The sequence below is a fragment of the Cotesia typhae genome, unplaced genomic scaffold, assembly GCF_013202065.1.
Source record: "Cotesia typhae breed Kobodo isofemale line unplaced genomic scaffold, CoteBio_Ctyphae contig_65, whole genome shotgun sequence".
NCBI lineage: Eukaryota > Metazoa > Arthropoda > Insecta > Hymenoptera > Braconidae > Cotesia > Cotesia typhae.
The window spans coordinates 3055856-3076603 of NW_027423762.1; the positions used below are offsets into that span (position 1 = coordinate 3055856).

Sequence of the window (20748 nt, forward strand, 5' to 3'; positions counted from 1 at the left end):
TTCTTCGAGTTAGATAAATTTAGGTCAGAAGTTTTTTTTATAATATATAACGAAGTTCTGCCAAAGGAAAAAAAAATAAAAAAATTTTCTTCATAAGATATGCAAATCCAAAATTTCACAATTTTTCTAGTTTTTCAATTTTGTTTTTGTAATATCTCGAACGCTATTATAGATACAGGAATGGCCTTTTGTTTGTTTGAAAGGGGCCGCGTAGGACTATTGAAAAAAAAATATTTTGGAAAAAATTTTTGAAAAATGCCAAATTTGGAATTTTTTTAAATCGTTAAAAATGACATTCGTAGTTAAAATTTTCTTATTAAATACCTTGTATTGATCTTAAAAGATCCTGAAATTTTTAGAAGGGTGTTGTTTTTTTTTTTCAAAAATATGAATTTTTGAATTTTCAAAAAAAAATTTTTTTCGGTTTTTACAATTTTAGATTAAGATAAAGTTCTGCAGATACATAATATTGTAATTTTGAGTATTGAAAAATTAAATGCATGACGTGGAAATATTAAATAATAAATTAATTTCAACATTTTTTTTAATTTTTGGACATAATCTTAAAGTCAGGCTTAACACATGACATAATTTCTTATTTTTTTAACGCATGACATGTTTTGTTCGTTTCTTCACTTTTATTACATTTTTTAACGTTAAGTAACTCAAACAAATATTAATTTTCAATAAAAATCAGAAATAATGAGATGAGAATATCATTTTATTTCGTTCTTTCGAATACTCGTTTACATACAAATTTCTGCACATCAATCTTTCTCGATCTCAAATTTCAAGAAATAAAGTTTGACTTGAACTAAGAAAATGATAGAGGAAGACTAAATTAGTCTTGGTCAAGTTCGAATTTTTTTTGTGAAACCAAAAAAATTTAACTTTGCCCAACAAATTAAATAAATATTATTTTCATAAATATTTTCATGAAGAAAAATTATTTTTCTCAACTCAAGAACTTGCTTTTATTTTTCCACCCTTAACAGGCAACCAAATGTAGACAATTGTCACCATAAAAATGGCTGCAATGTCACAGTAGCTTTTTCTATTTTGATTTAAAATATTTTTAATAAAAGTCTGAAGAGCCTTCATCTATCATTGGAGCTTTTTTATCCTGTAATTTTGTGGGACAAGTTTTATGCGACAAGCTAATTAAACCACAAAAGCTTTCTCCGTGAGTTAGCACTAAAAGCTAATAAATAGCCTGTAATAATATTTTTAAAATAAAGTCTACCGGGAAAGTTTTCTTGAGGTTAATTTAAAATTACACTTTCTTAAGCGTTAATCAAAAGCTTAATATGCAAAACAGTAATTATAATAATTGTAATTATAAATCGAGCTTGCGGAATAATGTTTATTATCATCTAGATATATTATCCAAAATACAGCTACATGTAGGATGTAATTATATCCAAACTGTAGTAATGATTGGCCCGTGTCTGAGAGCTGCGTGAGGACATTCCGAATTTAAACACATCAATGATTGACCTGGAAACGGAATGCAACCGTGATGCACGTCTGAATCAGAGAATGAAGAGTGAGAGAGACAGAAAGAGAGAGAAACATAGAGGAGGGAGTGTGACGATTACATTGCTCGAGGCTTAACAAGCCGACTAGTTTAAATTCGAATTGGGAATTCGATGCGGCGAAAGGCGACTAACAAAGAGCATCGAAATTGCCTGTCGGGTGCAGAGTGAAGGGAATCAACGTTAATTAGTATTGCCAAGAATTCTGGTCTTGTTTTAAATTTTTCCTGGAAACTAAAACTAGGCAATTTCAAATTTTTCAGTACCCCGTATTTTCCGATTTTAACTAGACCAAACTCCAGGAAAATCTTGCTTTAAAGAAGTTCCACATCATATACATATATATACGTATGATGATAGTGCTGGTACTAAAAGACAGTGAGCCGGCATACGCTTCGGAGATAATCCTGTGAAAAGAGAAAAGATGATGGGAATGTTGAGAAGCTGCGTAACTTTTACCGGTAAATTCTCTCCGAGGAATCTAGATACTAGATACTCGCAAGAGAGCCTTTTCACAAAATCCAGAAACTTGCCGCGTTCGACTCCAGAAGTCGCGCATAATGTTTCGATTCACCAAGAATACGTTATTTTCCGAAGCATTTTTTATACCCAGTCTTATAATGTCTATATGTATACATATATATATATATATATATATATATATATATATATATATATATAGACAGACATACGTGTGCATGATCACAAACCTAACGTTACTTTCTTCTTACCCAAGTTTCTTCCAACATCCCGCGAACTAACGCCAGAGTAGAGTAGAGAGTCTACTCATATAGTTCGACGGCGATTTTCTATGTGAGTTTGACATGTATATATATAGTATAGCATAGACATGATAGCTATATGACGATGAGACTGTGCGGAGTACGCTCGATCCACCTAAAAGGGTACCTCATAAAACTTTGTCGTCGAAATAAAAAACAAGACGAAATCGTTTATCGAGGGAACTTTGCTTTTATATTTTTTTCATCCATTTTACTTTTTATTTTTTCATACTACTTATCGTGATCCCCGTCCTCGTCCTTTTTGTATCATTTTGTTTCAGTTACTCAATAAGTTTGCTTAAGTGATTGACTCGAGAGCTTCATCATACTCACAATATTTATCGTGTAAATAATACGATATTGGAATTTTACATTGGACAATGTTAGCCTTTGTCTAAGCTCTGCTGGTGATGTAGTGTAGTTTTAGCGTTATTTTCTTCTACTTTTACGTCTAATTTGGATGTGTGCGTATATAATTTTAATGTACTTGAAAGGGTTAAGTGCAATTAGAATTTAAAAAAATTGATTTTTTTTCTTCTTGGAGTGCGATATCTCAAAAATATTTCTAGAAAATTTCAAGTTATTTCAATGAATATTTTCCGAGACATCTGACTATTTTCCGAGATTTCCGAGATACCCCAAAAACTCGGGCTGAATTATTGTTTAGAAAAATTTTTTTTTTGAATGGATTAATGTTTTTAATTTGGTTAATTTAAAAAAAAGTTATTTTCATATAATTTGATTGAAATTCATAGTTTTTAAGTTATAAATTTTTTTTAATTACTAAAACGGGTAATAAACTAGCTAAACTAAAACTTAACACGCATTTAAAACTATTTTTTCAAAAACAGTAACCACTATAATTCAAAAACCACTAGACAGGTTTAAATAAAATTTCCAGTTTATTAAAGCTATAAAAAGCACGTAGTCAATCGAAAGATTTACTTTTTTTTAACAATAAACTATATTTTTTTTTGCAAAATTTGCGATTAAAATTTTTAGAGATTGTCATTTTTTAGTTTTTAAAATAAAAGAATAATTTTTTTAATGTTCATACTACAATTGCTATTAAATTAATGATTTTTTATTATTTGATAGACAATGATTTAATGATCAAGTATCGGAAAATGGAGTCTAAAAAAGATGCCAATTACTTTGTTTATAATTTCAATTACGTCAAGTTAAATTATAATATCGTAACTCGGTATAATTAATTTCATACAATAAATTTAATAAGTGTAAAAAAATGATTATACATAAATTTCAATAAAATTAATCTAATATATTTATTAATACTCATTTTTTTTTATACCACTAACTACACCTAACCCCGATCGTTAAGACAACTATGTGCACAAGCGATTATTGATATTGCAGGTTTTGTAAACTCTCCGGCAGTCTGTTTGTGTCACATCCTCCAGACGAGTAACTGGTAGAGAGCATAAAATGGATAAAGGTAGAGGTAAGGAAATGTCGTATGTTCTTGTTCTGGTAAATGTGTATTAGGTGTATGTATGTATGTATAGATGTATATGGAGCTATATATATTATATTCAAAGTGTTAGTCGGGTGTATGAAAGTTCTAATGAAATTCCACGCGTGTTCTACATTATTAAGAAATGACTTGAATCTCAAGGTTCCCCTAACTCGCGACATAATCCAGTTAATAATACATTCCACGTTCAACTGGAATCTATATAGGACGTATATAATATATGTAACAGATATAGTACTCTGGATCTAGATCTGGATGGGTATAAATGGATTAAAAATAAGGAAACCCAAACTTCAAAGTTTTCATTTCATTGTTGAAGTTATAATGCGTGTGTTATGCTAAGTAAAACAGTTAGGGTGTATTATGTAACTCTAATTTTTGAGGGTACAGATCAAGTTTAAGGAAAGAGAGATGTCAAAAAGTTATAACGATTTGAGAATGTAAGACGATGCATTTAAGCAGTATAAGGATTTGATGACACCATCATCCGTTCTAATGGTAGGGCATTACCAAGTTTAATTATTCTCCGTCTTGCCTTCTTAACCCTTTTAACATCAGACCCTTTTGACTAAGTTATGTATGTATGTATATGGATATAACTTTATCTCTGGAGCTCTGATGGCTAGATTCCTCGATATACGTTTATTGCTCCGGCGTACCAGTCACACTTTTCTCGTCAAATTAATCACACTGAATCTGAAGAAGGTTAGATTATATAATTACAGAACACTGCTGAGGAGACAAATTATTAGTGCTGTACTAAAAGGTTGATTTTCTGTTTCAAAGAGACTGGAAGAGGAATCATTTTGAAATTCTGAAGAGTATTTAAGTGTGTGGGTCTGTTTATTTTAAAAAATCAAAAGTTTCAAGTTGCCATACATCCATAAAAAAATTATTGTGTAGACAAGGGTTTCCGTGCTTAAAAATTTATTGGAAAAAACCATTTGATTTATTAATTTCTTGACGAAAGAATGTCGATATTGCACGCCTTATAAGTCAAGCGGATGAGGTTGCGCTCTACGCTCGCCTTACAAAAATCAAACGATTTCTTGAACTAAAATTGTCTCTATTTATTTTCTATCGCACTTGTAGAACAATGTTTACACATAAATGTCATAAAAAAACACAAGTTTCAACACTTATGATATTTTTAAAAGACATTTTGATTTTTAAATAAATAAAAAAAATTATTCCGTGAACGTCCAGCTAAATCCATTCTGATAAATAATTAAAAAATCATATTGAAAAACATACACACCCAGACATACGGACATCATCGCTAAACTAGCCATAGGAATAGCTTTCTAAGACCTCAAAACGTCGAAAACTCGATTTTCGAAAATCGGAGTGTAAACAGTAATTTCCCGATTTTTTGGAAATCATTGATTTTCTTAGCGGAAAGTGGAAAAATAGGTAGAAATTTGTACTTTAAATCATAATTAAGTTTTTTTTCACTATCAAAAATTTATTATTAGTTTCGACAAAAGCATATCGAAAAAAATAGATTGATACAAGAAAAAAACTCTTAAATCAACTAAAATAAATTCAACGAAGAAAAACTTTTAGTTAAAAAATTTTCGACCTGTTTAAAGACGAAGTTAATTTTTTATCGTGCATAATTACACTGATGTATTATAAAATCTCTAGTAAAAATAACTATTTCCAAGTAAATCCAAGTAAATAGCCATCTTTAAGTTTTCCACGCTCTGCACTCATTTTATCACTTGATAATATAGATTTATATCGCCAGATGGCCTAACGGTCTGTTTGTTTCACCAAATAAAACTTTAAAAGCTAATAAAATTTAATTAAGACTAATTACAAGACTGGTTCCCAAGTGAAACATGAATCTTTCGCCTGTTACTGAGGATTTCCACAGAGGAGAGCTTGATGAGTCTATATTCTACAATAATTATAGAAGTACCTATTGTGTCGAGCATTAATTTGCGTGAACAGATCATTTTTGATGTGTGTATAAACTTAGTATTGTTTACATCGTTTTTAATTAACACACTTTGTGTAATTATTAGCTTAATAAGATTCCTTCCTCGCATTGACAGCGTATAAACTTAGAATTGTTCGTATCGTTTTTAATTAACTTACTTTGTGAGATTATTAGCTTAATAAGATAATTTCCTTACACTGACAGTGTAATTGTTTCAAGTTTTAAGTGTTTTGCTGCATTGAAATCCGTCGTAATAAATTTATGAGCTTTAAAACTGACAGCACTCGTCTAAAGTTATGATGCATTTATTACATGCGTGTTTAAGAGAACAAACTCACGTTGTAAACGCATTATATAATCTTCACTTTGAATATAATTGAGGAGCTGATTTTCAAAAGGGTATCTTTTTATTTTTGATTAATCGAGACAAAAAAAATAGTTATCTTAAATTCTAAATATTTTTATCGAACTTTTTTAATTTTGCTATAAAGTGCTATCGGTTATGAAGCTACAATTCGATTATCATTTAGGAATCTTTATAATTCTCGAAGTAATTAATATTTAAAAGTTTAAAGAACTGCTTTTTTAAAATATGAAAAGATACCCTTTTGAAAATCAGCTCCTCAATTGTATTTAGATTTTCTGAAAAATCTACCAAATGCACTGATTGAAAGTTGTTTATCTTGTAATATAGGTTATCACGTGATAGAGATATTAAAAGCACAGGTAGACGTCTGGTGACCTCGCACAGCTGCATTTAACCCTCTCACTTAAATTTGCGTTTTCTCCACTTTTCTATTTACACAGGAAAATCTAGTAGTAGGGGTCTGCCAACATATGTTTCTGCTTGGCAGACAGTAGTAGGACTTAGGCTGACTTTAAGGTGAGAGAGTTAAAAGGGCAGACAAGTTTTTATAGGAAAACCTGATCAATGATCAATATTTTAAGTAGTATGAAATTTGAGAAAGTGCAAAGATATCGGCTTTTAATTTGTCAATTATTTTAAGCAACTAGTACTTGTCAATTTAACATAATATTTAAGCAGTCAGAGTGTTATTCATTTTTCTAGTACTATCAATGCTGTATCATAAGTTATCAAGCGATCATAACACAAAAATAATAACAGAAAAATATAATAGATAAGATATCACAAAACTCTTCAATCATGGCATTAAGATTTTAAAACTTAATTAATAAATGAGTACTATGATTTAATAGAAAATTCAATCAATAAATAAATACTGTTTCATTAATTTTATCAGAATGAGGATTTATGAGTAGCTTAATTAAGAATTTACCGTACCAGAGAAAGATTTTCTTACGATCACTATACATATTAAAAAATTCACAACACACTTAATTATTGTAGCGATCAGAATTTAAAGTTTCACAAAAATCATTAAATAGATCGTATTCATCATGATATTAAGTTCACGATTCACTGAAAAGCTAACAGAGCAATATTTTTTTCCGTGTGAGTCTTTATAATTAAATTTCACTCCTATAAAATATTAATATCAATTTCGTACAGCATATATAAGCCAACAATACAGGTGCAATGTAGTTACATCTGAGCTTTAGACGACAGTTCGTTAATAAGTAATTTAAAATCGGGGAATTATCATAGTTTGATAATCATAATTTATAAAATCTGGTATTAAAATTTTAATTTTTGACAGATATCATTTTCCAATACCGAATATTGACCTCATTTTGATTTCTGCAATAATTTCTGAATGAATGAATTGATTTTCATGCGGTTGGCAGTATTCCACGCAGTTATTCAAATTCTATAATATACTTATGAACACAAACTGATCGAACCGAAAATTTTAGAAAAATTTGAAAAATTTACTTTTTCCGAATTTTTTCGAAAACAATAACTCATGAATTAATTGAAATGTCGAAGTTATGTGAAAAAACACTTTTTTCGAAATTTTTGATTTTGGATAACTCTTGAACGAATTAACCAATTCTGACGGGACTGGTGGCAATCGACGTGGTTTTTCAAACTCAAAAGCGGAATACTTTTTACTTTTACTAGTTATTCCAAGAAAACGATTTTTTGAAAAATTTTTTTTTGAGATTTCTCAAAATCTAGCAAACCGAATCGAAACCAAATCGGAATAAAAAACCATCAAACATTTACTAATGTTAACAGCACCTAGTTTACCTCAGATAACTAAACTTTTGGATAGTTTGGATGAGACGTCAACTACAATTCTATCACGTGATGGAGGACTTATCCCTACCGGTCGAGGAAACAGAAGACTGATAGGTACGAGCTAGTCGGTGACACTTCGGTTCATACGTCAAGAAGCATACACATCATCTACCCTCCCCTTACTTCGAAATACCCTCTGTATATCTGTCCATCATTATATACATTGTCGGAACTATGTTTGTATGAATAAATATGCAAGTGAACGTATTTTATAATTTTTTTAATTTTTACACCAATTAATTAATTTTGAGCGTAATTTCATTTTTTTAATATCTGTGAAAGACATATCTGGAGTAACATAACATGTCTTTAATTATGATGGTTCATAAAAAAATTTTTTGATGTAGCCGTACACAAAATTTGGCTGTATTATTATAAGCCCATATATATCCTGAAATTTTTTAATTTCATTTTTTTTTTTAGATTACAATTGCTAACACATCAATGGTCTACTCATTCAGCAATCTATCTATCAAATTACTGTACTATTTATTAATTTAAGTCATCTTGTTATATATTACAAATTTTTTATATACTAATTACTGTAACTATTAACCCTGTTAATGGCTTAAGCTATTGGGTTTGTTTAAACAAATAAATAAAAATGATCATATAGACTCACGTACAATTTTTTCGACTAAAAGTAATGTTAAAAAACCCCGACAGAGTGTGCTTGATCGCTGAATCTTCTCGTTTCAAGATAGTTAAGTCTAAGGTGTTATGTTAAAAAATAAAAATCATTTTCTAACTCTTCTAAGGAATTTAACTGACTACACATAAATTGATTTAATAATTTCTAGAATTACAACTGTAGTATCGGAATTTATAAGATAGGATACTAAATGTTTATTAAGTTGTTGTAATTAAAGAATCACGGGGCGGTTAATTTAAAGTGAGTATTTACTAGAAAAAATTGCCAGCGTCAAAGGACAGAGGTTTATCGTACATCGAAGTTAAGTAGGAACTATCTGCTTGAATCCCATAAAATTAGACCTTAGGTACTACCTGGGTTCTCACCCCTGCATCAGTCAGACTTCTTTCTTAGACTCTCGGTACTTATAATGTACATTTTTGCCACGAGACAAATCGATACTTACGTTCCCACGCAAACAAATATTTTCTAAAATATCTTAACTAAATATCTGTTATTTGGAGATTTTTTTTAATTCCTTTAGTTACAATCTTTTCGAAAAAATATTTACTGTTAAGTACAAAGGTGCAATAAAACAATAAAATCGAAATACTTAAATCTAAAAATGACCATTCCACACTACAGATTATTTTTTTGTCCTCTTACATAGCTTGATATAGCGATATGTTACCAGATCACATCATATATGGCTTTATCAAAAAATTTTTACACAGGACATATTAGACTCAAAGTTGTAGCAAATTATAGATGGACATTATAGGTTGGAGGTTGCCAAATTGCAATGGAGCCTTTTACAGTGATATGAATAAGATAAAATAAAATAATCGGTTGTACGAATAGAAGGTTTCCGGAGCATAAATGGCCATACAATCTGGAATCCTCACACTTGATGATGCTGTGCAAAGGGTAGTAGATTGGTTCTCGGCTCTGAGCTCTCCGACTACGATTAAGATTACAATATCCGTGAAGGAGAATAATGAGTAGGTTGAGTCAGGAAGGGGGTTATAGGGATTTTGTGGGTGCTGGTACGAATCTCATATCCGTCTGAGACGGTTGATAACGAGGTATAGTGTCGTCCAGCGAAATATTATAGCGCAGTGCCATTTCCGCAGCCTGATTGGAAATTGTCATACCGCACAACTATCTCTGCTCCATTGCCCATGCGGATATTAGCCGTGAGTACTGTTGCTGTGCTACTGTTTCAAACTTTTTGATTATGTTCGCTCGTGCATAACTTCATATAATGATTGTGATAATAATAATAATAAAAATAACAATAACTACGACAATATTAAATGTATTGGTATTGCCGTCTACACGCGTAATAGAGAGGCGCATTGTTCAAGAGAAAACTCGTCGATTGATATGTAAATGCTGTTAGTTGTTGAACAATTTAATTAACTCGAGAGTAGTTTATTCAACGCAACTTGATTAGCTATCGATAAAATGTTAATATGTATTTAAGAGTATTGGAAATTTGACTTTAATTATAGCTAATCTGATTTACCGATCGGAAATTAACTAGATCTCATTTATTTAGTTATTTATCAACACATTTTGATCATTAATTTACTCTTAATAAACCCTGGGAAGTATATCTGCAGAATAAACTTTCAGCGCTCACCGGATTATATTAGCTTTCATTTTAAAAGCGAGATTTATTAAATATGTAAAAACTAGCTAATGAGGTTGAGAATTTGTTTATGATTATTTTCATTTATAATTTTACTTTTTAAGTAATTAAAACTCCTGCAATCCAACGCTGACGCAAACTAACGCTTATTTAAATTATTACAACTTCTTAACTTCAGTAACGTCAATGCCTAGTTATTTAAATTTTTAACTTCAAGTTTTATTATGTAAACTCAACTTATTTTTTTTTTCTTTAAATAAATATTTTTATAATTCAACGATTTATTAATTGATTAATGTAGTTACTGAAAAAAAATCAATTGGTTTCGGAAAAATGTTATTAACTCCAGGAAATTATTTTGAAGAAACTGGTGTTACGTTCCCAAATTTTGGGTGTAATTAATTTTTAAATTTAAATAATTTATTTAAATGTCCAGATTTTGACCTCGTTAGGAAGTCGATAGACTCCAGGTGGGTCATGTCACTGATTTATCCGCGAAGTACTTTTTAAATATACATAATTTAATAATTCTCATTTTTAATTTATAAATAAAATATATTTTAATATTTTACTTTTGTTTTACCTGCCTACAGGTAGATAATGGGTAGAGTGCCTGAACGTTGGCTAGCACTCTGGGCAATTTCACCAGGGTGAGAATAGCTAATAAGCGCTCTTACCCTGGGGGTAATAGTTAGGATATTTTTGGATAGGATACCCGAACGCTGGCTAGCGCTCGAGGTAAAGGAACCAGGGTGAAACGCTGATAAGCGCTCTCAACCCTGGTTGAAGGTTTTAATAAGTACCCATTTTAATCGATTGACAATTAAAAAAGAAGTATTTATTAATAAGGAATTGGCAGGTTCAGCCTCGGACCAGCAGAGATTCCTCCTCTGCTAAGTCCTCGGACTGACTGTTCCAGAGGAAGTCTGGAGACAGAATGTATCATACAATAATAATTACAATGAGTTTTATAATGAATTTAAGCAACGTTGCATCTCAGGTTACCCTATGAGAACATCAACGCAGTCCAAAACCCACAACGTAGACTGTTTAGTCTACTAGACTGCGTTGACGTTCTATAAATCTGTTATCTCGAGGTATTTCCGTTACGAAATACCTCGGATAATAATTAAATGATTTAAATAATTATTTAATGATTTTTAAAACAGATTTATAAAATTTTAAATAAATTTAAAATTTACGAGAACGTAACACTGGTTATCATGATTGGAGAATTTTTTGTCTTTAAACTCATTTTTTAGCTTAAAAAATTTTAAATAACTTTCTTCAATCAAATATGTATAATTTCGTTTTTCTTTAAGAATTTTGTGTTTTTAGATGAAGAACAAGTTTACTTATTCAAAAGAGTGAAAAAAAAAAATCAATCATTTTATTACTCTATTTGAAAATTATTTGTTAAAAATAATTATTTAGTGAAATATAGTAAAGTGTTTGGTTGAATTGATAAAATCATAAATGAAGAACTTGTTCTTTTGCACGTCTCATAAGCGAAGTGGATGAGGTTGTGCTCTACATTCGCCTCGAAAAAATTAAGCGATTTTTTGAATTAAAAATCGCTTTGTGTATTTTTATCCTGTTCTTTATATTTTCTTGATTTTTGAGTGAATTTTACAAATAAAGAGAATTTAAACTTTGAAACAAGAATGAAATTTTGAAGAATAGTATATTACACTACTAGGGCCGATAGTTGAATTTTCGGCCCTGCGCGTCATGATGCCCGAGGCGAAGCCGAGGGCACCATGACGCGCAGGACCGAGATTTCAACTTTTGGCCTGTGTAGTGTATACGATTTTTCTTCATAGCCGGTCGAAAGTACGTTATCAATTTTACTTTTTTTAACTTCAAGTGCAGATAAGTATGTCTTGATGCCTGCCCCGACATTTGCGGCACGAGCGAAGCGAGTGCTGCTGGTCGTGGGGGCAGGCATCAAATACATTCGAAGAGTCAAGTCTGGTCATATTTTTTAAAAATAAATTAATTTCATTTTTTCAAAGATGTATTTATTTTCATTAGTTTAACAAACTATATTAGTTATTATAAAATTTATCAAAAAAAACATATTATAAGCGAAAAACTCTTATTGCATTTTTTTTAATCGTTTCAATTTTCTCTTGAATGATCGCAATTATTAATAATCCTTCCATAAAATACACAGTTTTCAAACTTGATATTGGAGCAGTTAAAAATTATATCTCCACTGAGTATACAGTTTAATATTAATACAGTTAATATTGAATTAACAGATTGAGTATACAGTTAATATTAAATTAACAGATGACAAAACAACATTGATAAATACTTTTAAGGTAAGAGGTAGCAATAGAAATTACAGTGGTTAAGAATTTGCTATAGTGACGGAATAAACAGTCCCTAGTTACAAGTGTAATTACGCATGAGAAATTCTTTCCTCCCGCCGTTACAGAGGGCGTGCGTGTACTTCTCACATGGAGTTAATGTTAAACTTTCTTTCCTGTCATTAGAGAGGAAAGTACGTACTTTCGACCGAGGTATGAAGAAAAATATTTTTAAGGAATAAATTAATTTTGTTTTGACAGCGTATTTACACCGCTTTAGCGTTATATTACACTGAGATGAAAAAAAATTATGTTCTAGAAAAAAATTTTTTAAAATGAACCACTTAAATTAACTAATTTTTTTACAAGAGAATATCAATATTAAACCTTTAGATAACAAAATATAATCTAAATAATTATCAAAAATATATATTTTGGTTTCAGGAAAATATTTTTAATAGAAATAAGTATAACTGTAAATACAATTAATAAAACAAAATCAAAATCGCAATTTATATTTATACTTGCAGCAATAAAAAAATACAATGAACAAAGGCTCAAACATTGTTTCACATGAACACAAAAAGCACACTCTTTAATCAAATAAATCCATATAATCAAAGAAAAATAATTGCTCAATAACTCGATAAAATAGAGCTAACAAATTTCCAGCGAGTCCAACTAACAAATTCCACTTCGAATCGCAATAAATAAATAATCTGTTATAAAAAAGCAATATCCGAAAATATAAATGCAAATCACTAGGAACTAATAAGTTCTATATTGATCTGTTTAAAAAAATAATATTTTGAATAAAATTATTACCATATTAAAAGCAAAATATATATTCTAATTCCTTGCAAATGAAACTCGTTAGTGTATATTTTTCCTCACTCGGTGAAATCTATAGATTGTTGACAAAAAACAAAAAGATCAATTTTTTACCCGATAGAGTAAACATTTGGAGAGCTGAAGTACCCTCGATAAAACTATATATAGTGCTGCCAAGAGAGTTGGGTTATCCACTTGAAAATGATGCTGTACGATGTGCTTGTGTGATGCTGTTGATGTTCACACCAACGCGTTTATGCCCACAAACATACATACGCACTCGCGAGTAAGCTTATACCCAAATATATATATATGTATATATGTATATATAAATGCAAGTGAAGGTTTAAATATAAAATGAAAAGAGGTATTTTATTTTTGTTTTTATTGATACCTATCCTTCTTTCGACTTTCAGGAAACACTCAACCTGTCATCCATGACGTTTTAAAACTAAACAATTTAAAAGCGATTATGAATAAAAAAATAGCAGATTAAATGCTCCCGCATGTGTTTAAATATATATTTTCGAGTCACAATAATGGATAATATATTGTGACATAATGTTAAGTATTGTAAAGGATGGATTGCCAACGGATCGGGGATATTTAGTGTATAGTAGTGTAGTGTAGAGCTAAATGAAAAAAGAATAAATATTATGAACGGCATCAAGAGATTTCAACGCAAACTGCTGGCAATAATTTACGCGCGAAAAAAAATGACAGAATAATAACTACAACATACATATACACATACATATGTACAATATGGCGACGTAGGGATACTAGGGAGGGTGCATCATATCGCAATTATTGGGAGCAATAGTAAAAATTAAAACTCATTGGAAATCAGAGCATAACACAGACGATAACATAATTCATTACACATTCATACACTCTGGCTGCGAGTTGAGGACGTCATGTTACGCAGGCGTTTAACAACTAGGCCACTCGGATATTTATACACAAAATAATCACCGATATACACAATTGAATGTACATGCTCGGTATTTTTTGTCGATTTAATTTTCATGTGCTTCCGTGTAATCGTGATAAACACTCTTGCAGTGTAATATTATTTTGTAGGAGTAAGCGATTGCTCAAAGCGAAAATTTTGATCAGAGATTTGAAACATATCGAATGCATTCTGAAAACATGAACACGGGATTACTTTTTTTTTTTTCCAACCAAATTGTTTATGTGTGTAATTTTTGTTATTCAAGGTATGCCCGTATGTAGCCTGATATGGCTGATTTTTATATCGAGAGTGTACGAAAGTTAGATTATTAAAATAAAAATTTTATTTAAAAAAAAATTCGAACTGAAAAAATCACAATAAAAAATTTATAATTATTTTTAATCAAGCAAAAAGTTCTTGAATTTATAAATTTTTCTTGAATTAATTCAAGTTAATTTTGCTTGGTTCAACATTTTTTTAGCAAATCAAATTAATATTTCTACAAGTATGAGATAATTGATGATTTAGTTGATGGAATGAATTTTAAGATTTCTTGATTTTTGAGTTTCCATCAATACTTTTTATTTTAAATTTTCTGTTTTAGTTTATCTAAGAAAAGTCTTGAATTCACCAGTCATCAGTAGTCTATTAATTTTCTTTATCTTTATAATAATCATTAGCAACTTGAATTAACGATTCTTGTCAGTGCAGATTCTCTATACCTACTAATCTTACAGACAGACTATATCATTATGTGATTTCAAAAATATTTCTGAATGTCTATGATGTGGAGTGAATGATACAATAAATCCATGCCATGATCTTAGTCTGATTATATTAGTGTAATTTTTAATTAAAATATGACTTTGAAATTGAAATTTATAATTTAATAGTTTTACGATGTAATATCGTAATTTTTCGAATGGAATTATCAGAGATTTCTGCACAGTAAAGAAATTTGCATCTATGCGTCAAAAAATTTTGTGCTAAATGTTTAACACTTTTCTGTGTTAATTTAACACAATAAATGTCAAATTTACACTTAAAAGTGTTATATATTTAACACAAAATTTTTTGACACATAGACGCAAAATTTTTTACTGTGTATTAAAATATTTGACAGTGTCACCATTGTAAAAAATCCAATGTCAACAGCAAATTTTCAATAAAATAATGTGAAGGTAGAAATAGTAAAAAAAAAAAGGTAACCCATGAAAAAGTTTCCTAATATCACCATATATGACCTGATTTAGCCTATACAGGTGGCTGATAAAGGTATATTTAACAAAAAATTAGTTTAATAGTTGATAGGACTAAAAACCAATCTCAAATAAGGTTTAAATAATTAAAAAATAATAATTCTTTTTTAGAAGTTAACTCTCTTGCAAGGAGACGATTTAGCGATCATGCGCCCTCTGTCAGTGATTTTTAACACTACTTCCAATCAAAAAATTATATCCAAGCATATCGCCATGTGAGTGCATCAAAAACTATATGTGGACTTATTAGACGATATTAGAAAACTTATTCTCGGAAAAACTAAAATTTTGCCAACAAGACAAAATTAAAAGAACCTTAGAAATTAATTGTATTTAAGAGTCAGGAAAGCAGTTGAATCCTTGAATCGTTTATACAATTTTTGGATGATCGTTAGTGAAGAGAAAAAAAAACCAGTTTTTCTTTTTTTGTTTGATTTCAGGGCATACAAGGTTTATAAAAACGTTTTAAAAGCGTTTATATTGAATACATCTATAGTAACTATTGAAATTGTCATCGTGTCCATAGGATATTGAACAACCACGGCAATCTATCGGATCGAATATCCAACAAGCAGGGCTCAATAGTCACCGCGATCAAAAGCTCCGCATACAGGATCTCTCTGGATAACGGCATTAATTGAATCGGCTATCGGTCGTGGCCCCGTTATTCTATTACTAAAGCAGCCATTGTCTTCTGTGGTTTATAGTCTGACTACCGGCCGCCCCTTTTCAACTCTCACCTCTCACCTCTCACCCTCCTCACATAGCTTCCGATCGCGCGGTTTTCTAGCTACACCAAAATACATCGCCATGCCACCCACCGAGATTGTTGAGTTTTCATTTAATTAAAATTTTGTGGCTAGCCAATAACCACCCGAGCTGACATCATCATCATTTATATATTTACAATCCATTAACATATTAACATTTGTTTCGCGGTCCGTCAATTTAGAATACTACCCGTCAAAAAAATTTTCCGAGTCATAGACTAATATAACCTGATACAACTAATTTTTATAGATGGCCATGTCAAGCTATCTATTTATGAGAATGTTGAGCATTTAAATTGTTAACATATTTTTAATTTCTATACACAGAAAGATTATATATGTTGACTTAAGAGAAAAAATGTTATAATTAAGAAAACAATTAATTTCTTGGATCAAGAGAAAAAACTCTTGAGCTAAGATAAAATTCTTAGTGTAAAAAAAAAATTTCTGGGCTCAAGAATTTTGTTTCTCGTCCAAAGAAATTTATTGTTTTCTTTGTAAAAGTCTTGATTCAAAAATTTTTGTCTTAAATCAAGCTAACCTTTCTGTCAGTGTACATTTTTAAGAAAATTGTTATGTCAATTATTGCGTTGGAGAAAAATTGGTTGAGTAGAATATTAAAATAAATAAAAAGTAATATTAGTTAAAATCTTTGGAAAAATGAGAAAAAAAGTGATTTTTGTTTTTGAACTCAATTTTTTTTGGTAAAGAGACACGAAAAAAATTGTATGTGAAAATAACAGAAATAGTTATGTAAAAGTGACATTGTTAATTAATTTCATATTTACAAAAAAAAAAACTTGAATTTACAGGAATGGACCTGTAAAAATAAAATACTTGGGAAAAAAAGATTTTATGTTCCTCATTATATTAAGTTACACATTCAAGTTCATGTAAAATTAAATATAAGTTTTGGAAAAATTGGGATTACTCTATGAATATTTAAAAATGATGCTATCTAATCATTTAATCACTCAATCTTGTAATAAAACCTTGCAAGTATATATATAGCTGATCGGCATTTATTCTTTTCGAAATAAATGAATAAATAAATAAATAAAAATCAATACTGATTATGAAATTTAACAAATCATAAAACTCACTTATGGACATCATTTTAATTTGACACACCCGACAAAAATAAAGATAGACAAAATTGATAGTTATAACACAACATTTAAAAGCACCAAAAAATGTAAATAGAATTGATTGTGAAAAGTAATTCTGATGGTAAATTCAAAATGAAAGAGACACAGCAACGAGTTACAAGTTTTACAATAGGTTGAATTGAATATTGGAAGCATCCTACATCTACATTCGTATATATGTATATATAAGTATAAATGTAAAGATTAAGCATGTATGTACGTTTAGTATGTATGTATTCTTGAAAAATATATTAACGTTAGCAAAGCACCGTCGTTGTTCGTGGTTCTGGCATTGCACTGGCAGGCAGCACCGCTTCCAAACTAAATATCTATATGTCTACGAATGAGAGAGGCGTGTTGATATGGCCAATGAAAAGAAAACAAACGTTATCTACGATATAGAGTCTCTGTACTGACAAAAACTAAAATCTGTTTCCGATACACAGCGAGCATTTAAATCCGATACCATTCACCTGTTATTTTTTTTTTTTTCATTGTTTTTTGTTTTCATTTCATCACAGCACTATTTTTCGGCTTAACTGAAACAATTAACTCAGTCCATCCGCCCGCTTTATCAAATGTCACAAATTTACGTTTTTAATCAAAATTCATTAATTCACTCCATTTAGCTGCGTTTTCATTCTATACTTCATTGTTTATATTGATTATTATTATAATTTTTAATAATGAAATGTTTTGTTATTTATTCTTAAAATTTTATTCACTGGTGAAAAATTTAATTATTTGAAAACTATATTTTAAATTATTGAATTTTACTAATTTTCGTTTAACTTTTAATGATTGTCGCTTCTAAAAAAAGTACATACACTGCATATAACGTAAATATACATATTTAATAACCATGATAAAAAATTTCTCACCTTATCAATAATTTTAAGTTTAAATTCGTACACGGAAAAAAGTAAACTGTAATAAATAATAGTTGATATATAATAAGTAATGATAAAATGTTAAAAATTACCATTTCAAACAGTAAAATCGTGATTCTAATAATCACTATGTAATATTTAACATTTATATGCTACAATTTATTCTTTACATGGAAAAAAATACTATTTAAAACAGTAATATTCGCTATGTGAATATCGAAAATGTTAAAGTGTAATAATTACGAATTTTGACTTTGATATTTATTATTTCGTAGCTAAAAAATGATCGCATGATATGTAAACAGGATAAAATACAGTTACTTAATTTCTAATACAAGCAACGTCAATAGCGCGCTATTCAAATTTTTAGTTTTGCCAAAAAAACAGAGGAGACAGGATTTTAGCTAGAATCGACAAAAAATTAAATATTTTAAAGGTAATATTACTTACAGGTACATGAAAATTCAATAGACTAATCATCTAAATTTCTTCCTCTCCAGTTAGAACTGAAGAAAAAAAAAACATATATTTTTTCGTCAATAAATAAAAGGAAAATCTATAATTTATATATAACTAACTGTATAAAGAAGAAAAAAGAGTTAGCATTGCCGAAGGAGAAAAAAAGGTACGTCCTCAGGGACGAATAGTTTTGGACTACGGGTCATCCAATCTTTTATACGGCTCATTGGGCTCTTATTCTGTCGACTTGCTTCATATAGATCCACAGTCAATCTATTTTGTGAAAGATATACAGTGGATCTGAGTAACCCGTCGCCGTTAGAAAGAGAATTTTAGTGAACAGACTAAGATTGGCCTACAGAACGTCGCCCTTTCCTATATGTACTCTCATCCCTGTACTATATTACTCCACACTCTACATCTACTACTCAACTGAACTGAACTCTACTATACTATACTCTACTCTACTCTACTCTACTCTACTCTCGTTTACTCAACTAAACTATCCTGCATCATACCAGTAGTATGTGTCTATATAGACGCCGACAGCAGTGAAGGCCACCAGGTGTGAGAGAGATAGCTCGACTTATCCCAACCGCATCAGTATATGTGGACACCAGGTGCGCTGAACAACTCCTCAGCCAATCTCACCAGTCTACGTACACGTTGCGCTAGATTACGAAAATTTTTTTTTCTCTTCTTCATTTGGGTTTATCTTATTTTGTTTTATTATTTTTTTTAACTACGATGTGTACGTAGATTCACTGAACCATGCGCAATGCAAAAAGTTTTTAATCTTTCCATTGAGTTAATTTGCACAACTTTTATATATCTATATATTTATAGAAAAATTTAGATAAATAATTTCTAGGGAATAAACTATTTAATTTACTGGGCTTTTTACCGAGTATTTAAATGTGAAATATATCTTTCCCTTGAGAAAACTTAAGGATAGAGATAGTCGATAGTTGAGAAGTTTGATTTCACTTTTTTGTGGTCAATGTGAAGCTTAAAATATTATACTTGCATTGCGAAAAAGAGCGTGAAAAAAAGAAAATAAAGATTTTCTTACTTTTAATTAGAAACAGAAAAAATTATATAGTTAATTTTTGCATACCTCAAGAATAAAAACAATCCTCTGTTTTTAGTTGGAAGTAAAGTTCCGAAATCGTTGAATTTAACTGCAGTTGATAGAAAAACTGAAAAAAGAAGAGTTATCGTCTATACAATGAAAATGGTGAGAGAGCAGAATAATATCGATTTTATTTTCCTGCATAGTTAATTATATAATTAAATTAATGACATGTGCATAAAAAAAAAAGCTTACTCTATTCAGTTAATTAAAAATTTTTAAATCAGAATTTTCTATTTAAAAAAATAAATTATTTGAACTAAGATGTTCCTTGTCTTCTTAAAAATTGAATTAAGCCTACCATATTTTCTTTTGCCAAGACGTGCTTGTTTCTGTATATAACTTATGGCTTTGTTGTTTATGTTTTAACAATAACTTGCGCTGTATTTAGTGGCAAAGAATGTGACACAAAAAGTTGAATTTGATCAGTCAAATAATAAAGTATTCAATCACTCATCAATCAATCAATCAATCAGATTGTTATCCAGCAGTTAGAAAAAATTGATTTTAATAAAGAGAATTTACTTATTCGTTATTGAGTTTTCACAATGCTGTATATTAAATAAAATAATTTTTACAAAAAAAATTCTCACTTTCCTTTTTATTATGCTTTTATATCTAATTATTATAAGTATTCTTCATGTATATTTTCAGTTTATACACAAAATCTTTTTGTATTTAATATCTTGTCATTTAGCCTGTTCCTTGGTATTTAATATCAAT

At 29.7% G+C, this 20748-nt stretch overlaps 1 long non-coding RNA gene across 1 annotated transcript in view; it reads right to left on the reverse strand.

Moving 5' to 3' along the window:
• The window catches only part of LOC141532609 (uncharacterized), a 243400-nt gene that overhangs the window by 101263 nt on the left and 121389 nt on the right, over window positions 1-20748 (reverse strand). Inside the window, exon 5 of the long non-coding RNA XR_012480117.1 lies at window positions 20011-20092. This is a non-coding gene — a long non-coding RNA (uncharacterized LOC141532609). The remainder of the gene's footprint in view (window positions 1-20010; window positions 20093-20748) is intronic.